Here is a 6,955-nt window from a genome sequence, read left to right on the forward strand (position 1 = left end):
CTGGGAGGGGTCGAGACTGAGCTGGACAGGAGGGAACTTGGGCCGGGGATGTCTTGATCTGGCTGGTGGTTGCACAGCGACCCTCCATGTCACAGGCACCTGCTTACACTTGAGATCAGTGCCCTTTATGTACGTCACTATTGACCTCAGTTAAACAGAAACAAAAACTCGGCCCAAGGGGCAACTCTTCTGGAAAGCAGTGTGTGTCTTCTCCAGCTCCCCAGTCATGAGGCCTGCCGCATCCCCCAAACCCCAGCTCTGCTGCCCTGTCGTGTTCTGGAAGGTACTGTGCTCCCACAAGGGATTGCCCACCGGCTAGAGGCTCAACGTGGTTATTTGTGTGTGCGGACCCTGATGCCGAGGAGCTCCGCGAATGGTTTGTTTGTTCCATGAAACAATGGATTTCTGCCTGTGGCCATATTACTTTTGCAAATTTGTGATCCTTTGAAATTTTGTCCTGTTTTTTTTTTTTTGGTTTTGTTTTGTTTTTGCCTCTTAACGTCGTGTCACTGAAAATTATTTTTTGAAAACAAGATTCTAGCTGACTGTAGAACGTTCCACTGCATGGGCTCACAAAGAAGTTGCTATCCTTTCCCCAGGTCCTAGCATTTGTTAAGGGGCAGGAACCTGGATCCACAACCAGCAGCCCAGCTCAGGCCCTTTGACACCTGTTTCTGCTTTTGCTGCTGCTTTGTTACCATGTTTCTTCTATTGATGTTTAGTTAATTTCTAGTGATTTGCACAGATCTTCACTAGACAGTCTCATGGGTTTCACGCATACATACTTCTTCATACCCCACACCCTTACAAGGTGTACATTATTGCTATTATCCCCATATTTGCAGGTTTTTGCCCTTTGGAAATTTAGCAGGCAAGAATTATTTTTTGTTATCATAGAGGGGTTACAAGAGCTGCATTTAATATTAAGGGTATGCCATTTTGTTGATACTCTTTGTTTTAAATACTGTCCTCACACAGCTGCATCAAAGAATCACGGGGACGATGATGGCAGGAGAGCCCGGGAGCTGGGATCTAGGGTGCCCAGGAGCATCTCTGACAGAAGCACATCCCAATAGACAGTGGAAACCTCTGCACCCCATGAGTCAGCTCTGAGAGTACCTCATTGGCCGTGGGTGGGGGGGCAGCGGGCCAGTGCAAGGCCTGGGAAGGGAGCACACATGGAACCCCCAGTCCAAAGCAAACCCCTCAGAGGTGTCCCTCAGCCCTCGGCTGTGTAGACTGTCCACTCTGCTTGGCCATTCCTGTGTGGTCAGGCGCTCCAGGAGTACTGCCTCCACCCCGGGTGCTACCCAACAGCGTGTACTCCTGAGCTGATGGGGGCCCTCCTCCATCTGGACCCCAACCCTCCAGCACAGGAGCAAATAGTCCTCCTCAGATGTGGGGAGGGTGGAAGGGAGGCGGTGGCATGCTGCCTTCCTCTTTGCAGGGGTGTGGCCCTGCGCTCTCCCAGCCCAGTGTGGAAGACGGTGACAGCCTGGCCAGGTTACTCTGGTCAGCACCAGAGGCAGAGCCCAGGGCTGCCTCCCCATGCAGAAAGGCACTGTGGGGTCTCCCTCAGGAGTCCTGCTGGCTGTGGGAACTCCAGGGCCCTTACAAAAAGAAGTTTCATGTCAGAGAAAACCTTGTGAAGCCACACAGTGTATTAGAATTTGAGACACTCCTGTTCTGTTTGGAGAATAAAAAGCACAAAAAGATGTAGTTGCTTTCTGGCCACTTACATCTAGTGGAAATAATCCAATAATCTCTTTTGGAATGTTGTACTGTTGGGACTTCCCAGGTTCAGGTAGGGCAGCCTTTTTCTAGGATTGCTAAGCTTTAGAAAAACACTCTAACTTGAATTTCATGTAGCAGGTTTTTGGGTGCTGTATTTGCTGTATTGCTGTAACCTCGTGCTATGTTTGGCAACACTACCTTTTTCCCACTAGGGGAAAATGTGAGGTGGGGAGGTTTGTTGTATAACCACGAAGTTAATAATCCCTCGTACTCCCATTTTCCCAGTGGAAATGCAGAGGTGCTGGTGGGAGGAAGGCCTCACTCCTGCCTCAGCTACAATAAGAAATAGGAACGATACCAAATGCCTGAAAAGATGCAGGGAAACCAGTTCACTCATCTACATTGCTGAGAAGAGTGAAACGTTAGCCTGGGAATAGTTGGGCAGTTTCTTAAGAAATTAAACATATTACCATGAAACTGTACTCCTGGGCATTTGCCCCAGAAAAAAAAAAAAAAAAAAGAATATTCTGTTCACACAAAAACAAGTACGAGAATGTTCAGAGCAGCTTTCATTGTATTAGCCAAAAATGAGAAATGACCCAGATGTCCTTCAGTAAACAGTAAACAAACTGTGGTCTCTCTGGACCATGGGGTACTAACTAATAAAAAGGAACAGTAATAAATAAGGAACAGACTATTGGTGAAAGCAACAATTTGGCTGGATCTCAGGGGCGTTGTGCGGAGGGAAGAGAAAAAAGTAACTCTCAAAAATTTACATGCTGTGCGATTCCATTTAGATACCATTCTCAAAATGATAAAAATTGTAGAGATGGAGACCAGATGTGCGGCTGCCGCGGATGAGGGTGGGAGTGAGTGAAGGGGTGGGTGTGTCGGGAGGGGTGGCAGGAAGGAAAGCATCCCTGTGCTGGGGCAGTTCTGTGTCTTGATTGCCGTGGTGGTTAATGAACCCATGGGTGCTCAAATGAGACACAGTACACCAAGGTCAAGGTCATGGTTTTGGAACTGTACTGTAATTACGGAAGGTGCAACCACTGGGGGAAACTGGATGAAGAGTACACAGGACCTCCCAGTACTGTCTTTGCAACTACTATGAATTCATAATTATGTCATAATGAAAAGTTGAGAAAAAAAAAAATAATCCTTGGGAGGATGCGAGGTCCGGGCTCCAGGCTTACGAAGTGTCACGGTCACTATCATAGTTCCTGCCACTGTTACAACCACCATGACAGAGCTGGTAACTTTGAGAATAGCTGAGAGGTGCAATACGTCCTATACATCACTCCTTCCAACAGACCCTTGAGTGCACCTAAATCATGGAATCTAATTTGTGTACTGAGCCCAGCTGGGCCTCGAGGGAGTCTGGGTAATGGCAGCTGCAGCTTTCCTGCTTGGGTCCTGCAGGAAGCCTTCGTAGGGTGGGTGGGCGGAAGTCAGATGACCCCGCACCAATCCCGCACCCACCCCAACACCCACCAGGTCTAGACATGTCTTTGTGGGGCGCCAGAGCTTCCAGGTATGCAGGGCAGGGAAGGAATGCCTCCAGTCCTTCCCAGCACGAGAGTCCGCGAGGTGCCTGGGGTCCCACCGGCCCTGTGTGTGTTTTCCACGAAGGCAGCTGTCACCAGAACAAGGCAATCTGACGCACGGAAAGCAGTCACTGCTGGATCTGCCTTATGCACTAGCCTCCAGGGTCATGCTCAGCGTCCCCCCCCCCCCCCCCCCCCCGCCCAGGCACATGGAGGGGAGGCCCTTGCTGCCTGGTGTGATGCAGGGTCTGTAGAAATGATCCTTTGGCAAATAATCCTTCACTGGGGGGACAGACACACAAGAAACTTGACAAAAATCCCTATTCTCACACCCATCAGCTTGAAATGAGTTACTTCACTCATCTTGTCTCCTGGGCCTCCCACCAGCCGGTGCCCTTGACCTGTACTTCCTCCACAGCCTGCACTGGAAACCCTCCAGAGATCACCCTCCCTCTGCCTGCCCTCTGGGGTGGGGTGTGCTGCTCCCGACAGCCGCCCCTCAGAAAGCCAGATGCTCCCGAGAAATCTTCCAGTAGGAGCTAAGTTGTGCTGTGGAACTGTAGACACTAACAGAAGCATTCCTCAGATCATACCTCACGTGGGCTGCCTTCTCTACTGACAAGCCTGGTTCACCCTGGAGGCCCAGCTCCTCCCAGGCCCCCTGCAACCCTGTGATCAAAGCCCACCACCTCTGCGGCTCAATGCCCAGGGCTTCCGTGTCTGTGTCTCCTGGCTGGGTGCTGACTCCTCCCTGCTGAGGCCTCCCCGAGTGGACCTGCCCTCCAGCATGCCCTAGCCCATCACCTGCCATGTCCCCGGACTGACCCACGACCCCCCATGCTATTTTCCTACCGAACTCAGCCTCTGCTGTTGTTTGAACTGCATGGAATCTCACCTTCTACCTCGAGATGCCTTCCGCTCTGGTCTGCTTCCTTAGAGGTTCAGTGACTCCTCTCCTCGGTTGGACAATGCCCGGGGTGGCAGAGGTCACCCCGCCTCTTGCCCCAAAGGCCTCCAGCCCCTATAATACCCCAATGCCCTGCCAGACCCCACTCCCCAAAAAGGCATCCCCTGAGCCGTGCTAACCAGAACCCTAGGCGGCCCAGGAGTGGCAGTGCGGGAAGTGTCTTGCGGGAGCTGGCGGGTGAACCTCAGAGGTTTGGGGGGGGGGCTGCCCACTCATCTGAAGGGCTTGGCTGAGGGGGAACCCTCTTGAAATATTCACAGAGGTCTCGCCTCCTGCATCTCCTTGTGCTGCCCCCCACACCATCAGGCAGAGCTCTTGTGAGCCCCTCTTGCCCACATGCTGCCCCCAATCTTCCTATATCCTCAGCCATGGGGACCTTGCTCACCCAGCAGAACGCCAGGACACATGCTCGATGGCCTGACAACATTATCTCCAAACATCTGGGACACGTGGCCACCACAACGAGCCACACACACGGACTCTTTCCAAATTCTATATTCTGTGTGGAACATCTGAACGAATGAAGAAGGAAGGATGCTATAGTGGGGGAGGGGGCAGGGGCTCTGGAGTTAAAGGGGCCTGGGTTCAAATCCCAGCTCCACCAGCTACCTGCTCTGTGACCTTGGGCAAGTGACTCAACCTCTCTGGGCCTCTGTTTCCTGTTCAGTTGAATGGGAGCAGTAATGCCCTCCTCCTGGAGTTACTCCAAAGGTTTGCGATGAGGAACACAGTAAAGCTCGAGGCACAGTGTGGGCCACCTTCTGCATTCACCTCATGCGAGGTGGTGCTCCCCAGGATCAGGGCAGCTGTACAGCCTCGGGCAATGCCCTCCCTCCCCAGTTGACATTCTTTACCTGTAAAGTGACAATCATGCAGCTGGGATTTTCATAAGACATTCACGAAATCACCTGTAGAAACCCTCAGCACCATGCCTGATTTGTAATAAGTTATTACAGGTCTGGAATTCCATAGCCAAACCTTGGAGGCCAGAAGTCATTCCGAATTCTGGATTTTTCAGCTATAGAGAGGTAACATGGTACCTATTTGTGTTTTATGCTACACTCTCGGTGGAATCTGAGGTTTCAAAACACGATGACCAAGCACAGTGGTATTTCTAAGGTATAGGAATAGTGTGTGAATATTCAAGCTGAGCGGGACGTGAGTTTTGGGCCTGGACATAGGAAAAGGATTTTGATTTTCAGGGCTTGGGAATCCCCAAGGAATTGGGAATTGCATTTAGAGAGCTGTGAACCTCTGTTACTATCACCAGCAGCTCCCCTTTGGGGGGAACACCATCATTCTCCTTGGAACAACCCTTCTGGAATGAAGTATAAAGAAACAGGGTTGGGCCTGGGATAGGTGACTGGGATGGCCTTACCAGACCCTGTGGCTGGCTGGTTTCTCAAGGACTGCTGTGCAGGTGGGCAGACGCCCCCACACCGCAGACCCCTCATGGCTCTCACCTCCCGAAGCCTTAGCTGTTTGCTTCGCTGGGCACATCCTTCTTATTCCAGAGGCAAGGGCTGGGGGAGGCAGAGGGCATGCAGGACACCCTGTGGCTGAGAGTATTTTCTGGAAAGGATGCAAAGTGGCAAGAAGCCTCAGGTTCGTAGGAAAGATACAGTTCAGAGCCTCAACCAACATTAAGGAGCAAAGAGCAATGGTTAGGGAGCCAGATGCCTGTGACCATGCTTGGCCCAGGGGTTGAAGTGTGCAGCTTCAAATTCCAGGCAATCGGCCCTGCCTCATCAGTGGCGCTGAATCCAAAAGGACTAGAGGAGATGCTGTCCCAGTGATCGGGCAGGGCAGGGGAGCCCTTTCATGATGATTATGGGCTCAAGACAAGTCCTGCCTGGGTTCAAATTCTGACCCTTCCAACTCCGAGCTGGGTAACCTTGAACAAATTCCTTAACCCTTCTGTGCCTCATCTGTATAGCAGAGGTGCTAATAATCACACGTACCCATCGGCAAACCACGGTCACAGTACCTGGTGCACAGTCATTGCCCAGGAAATGTTACTAGTCATTATGGCTGGTGCCCAATAAACCTTTGTCTTTTGCCAGCTATGAAGTGGCCCCAGCCAGATCTGAAACCAGAGCTCCCTCATTCAAGTCCAGTCCTCTGAAAATCAAAAAAGAAAAAAACCGTAAGGGTGCCTACATTTCAAAAGGTCTTCAGAGGCAGAAGGGTGGGAGGGCAGGGCTACCCATGGAGGAACAGCACCTCAAAGAGACCTGCGCCCCCGACCAGAGCCACTCTTGGCTGAGAAGCAGCCCGGGAGGTATGAGGCCCAGCCCTGGAGTTCAGAGGAGGCAGGCGAACTAGGCTTGGAGCCTCCCTCGACCCTCTAACAGCCCCAAGGGAGGAAGCGCCCTGTGCTGAGGGCTGTGCTGGAGACGGGTCTCTGCTGAGTGGGCTGAGCAGAGCTCTGGACCCTGTGTGCCCGCCGTGCCCTGGGTGGTCGATGTGCACTGGGCAAGCCGGGCAGGGCCACACACTGTTTATAGGTTTGCCTTTTTGTGCTGAGCACACCTCTTCACATCAGGACACAGAAGGGCTTGCTGGCAGCTTCGGGCCTTGCCTACTGACAAGCTTCTGGCTCAGTGTCTTTAGAGGGAAACTTCACACGCGCACACACATGCGCGCACATGCGTCCACCCTCCATATGCATATGGGAGGCACAATTTTATAGTATCTGGAGCAGTTA

This window comes from Mustela nivalis, assembly GCF_964662115.1.
Source record: "Mustela nivalis genome assembly, chromosome: 1".
Lineage (NCBI taxonomy): Eukaryota > Metazoa > Chordata > Mammalia > Carnivora > Mustelidae > Mustela > Mustela nivalis.